A 2,664-nucleotide genomic window follows, 5' to 3' on the forward strand; every position below is an offset into this window, starting at 1 on the left:
TATATATATATGCATAAAATTAAGAAAGTTTTATTAGTAATAAATAAAGAAAATAAACAAACAAATTAGAACTTGGTCAGAGTTGGGGGTGACAAAATCAACTCAAATCCATTTAGAGAAAATAGCCAAATTCCCCCCTAAACTATATTCGGGATTCCAACTACACTTCAATTTCACAGGGGTCCTATCAACCTCTTGAACTGTTTAAAATTGAAATTATTATCTCTTCAAACGCTTACCTACAAAGTGAGTGTATTTCTCTCTTTAAGAGAGTGAAGACCAAAAACAAATATCAAAATATTATTACTAATATTTTTTCATTTTAAATTATTTTTATATCTTTTAATTTGTTTTCTTTGTAGTAACGTGATACAATATCTATGAAAAGCACCAAATTTCATCATTATTCACCATTTTAAAATCAACATCATCACTACGTCAATCGATAGACCACAAATCGTATATAGCAATTTCACCCAACACTCTTCACAATCAAGAATTATGTACCTAAAATCTATCAAATTAAAGCAAAATTAAGCTTGAATGAGGACACCCAACTGATTTTCTTCAATAAACTTTGAATACTAAGAATTTTTTTTGTAACACCTCGGATTTGGAAAGGAAGGAAAATGCAGTTTTTGGGCTGGTGTCTATGTGTACGGGTCTCATCTACGGGCCGTAGATGGCAACCGTAGGAACTGAGGAAAATAAAATTTTGAAATCAAGTCCCAATACCCTTTTTACGATTCACCAAGACGGTTCGTCAATCTTTGTACGAGTCGTAGATAGGTCTCGTAGGTGAGTCCTAGACTTAGTGAAATTTTGAGGATCAAAGTTGGTTTCTACTGTTGGCATGTACAGACTATAGGACGACCTATGAACCGTACATGGTTTCCGTCAAAAGATGGTTAAATGAAGGGTCACAGTAACCTATCTACGGTTGACCGGTATAGTCCGTAAAAGGACCTACAGACTATAGATAAGGCTCAACAATTATTTTAAAGGGGTATTGGGTCTTTTCCTAATTATTTTAACCCAATATTACGTCGTTTTACCTTCTACTCTAGGCCCTATATAAACATTTTAAGTCCCCAATTAACCCATTTTCAACTCATTCTCCTAAATTCCCTAAATTTGACCAAATTCATTTTTCCAAATTCTCTCAAGTCTAAGGAGGAAGAAGGAGAAGGAGAAGGAGAAGGAGAAGGAGAAGAAGAAGGAGAAGGAGAAGAAGAAGAAGGGTTCCAATCAAGTCTCCAAATTCTCCATTTTCTTCGGCTTAAAAGATCAAGGTATGTATGTATTCACCCATGGAGTCCTTTCCTCCATGGGTCCCTAAGTATTTCAATTTCTCAACTCAATTTCCAATAGATCAAATTAGGGTTGTATTTCAATAAATGTGGGTTTCATTCAATTATGATCAATTATGGTTAATTATGTATTCTAATGCATTATTTGATGTGCCATCCAGAGGAACCGCTCCTCGGCAGTACTTAATATATGATATTTAGCTGAAATTGCATCTACCCATGCCTAAATTATGCTTTTCAACCATGATTCTATGATAAACCTTTGAACTATGAATTACGAAGTTACGAAGATATGCATGTTTTCATGAAGTTATTGTAAATGAATTGATGATTCTTTAAAAGGAAAGTATTGATGTTATTTTGAAAGGATTTCTCACTTACTATGATGATCATGATTGTGAAAGGTATTCTCACAAATGAATTCACATTGGTGAAAGGTTTTCTCATCTATGTTGAATTAGGTTTAAGGAGTTATTCTATGTTTTGATCTTCAAATATATGGATTGGAATTGATTATTGCCTTTCCTATGTTAAAATAATATTTGACTTTTATTCATTCCGTTGGGATTTAGACTTAGCACCGAGAGGGCTTTGAGGTGGAGGCTCAAATAGGGTAGTCTCTAGTAGCAACCTCTAGTCCCAAACAACGTGACCCTGTAGGATTGTCTTAACTGACCTAACTAGTGGATCGACTTTAGAAAATGATGATATGTACGGATTCTACCTTGACAAGTAGTTTCCCCCACTTTCGGTATGAGGGATATACCGGATTCCATGATATAACTCTGATGGTCATATTGTCGGTTAAAGCTAATATCACACAAAATGAGTAAGTGTTTTTCAAAGCTTTTCTTATGGCATTTATGTTAATATACATGACCATGCTTTCATGATTTTCATGTCATATCTTCTTTAAAGTTTTTAAATGTCCCATTATGATCATGCCTACTCGTTTTAAGTTACTTATGTTATCATGCCTATGTTTATGCATATTGCCTCATGCTTAGTATATTTCATGTACTAATGCATACTTGTGCCTACATTTTTTCACTAATGTAGGGTCCGATGCTTCTATTCTCCATACTCGTGGCTAGTTGAATCTTTTGGGCATTTGAAGATTGGTGTGTCCTCATGATCTGAGAGCTAAGAGTCTTTTATTGCTTTCATGTCATTTACATTTCAAACTTTGTATGTGATGTATGGGTTACGTCCCAGTCACTTTCCTTATGATGTAATAGATGACTTTGAGACTTATGTTTAGACTTCCGTTTTTGTCAAACTCTTTTCTATGAAATGTTACCTTTTAAACTCTTTTGTTTCTATTATCTTGTATGATGTATGTTAAGTGGCTTGT

Source organism: Solanum tuberosum, unplaced genomic scaffold, assembly GCF_000226075.1.
Source record: "Solanum tuberosum cultivar DM 1-3 516 R44 unplaced genomic scaffold, SolTub_3.0 scf00007, whole genome shotgun sequence".
Classification (NCBI taxonomy): domain Eukaryota; kingdom Viridiplantae; phylum Streptophyta; class Magnoliopsida; order Solanales; family Solanaceae; genus Solanum; species Solanum tuberosum.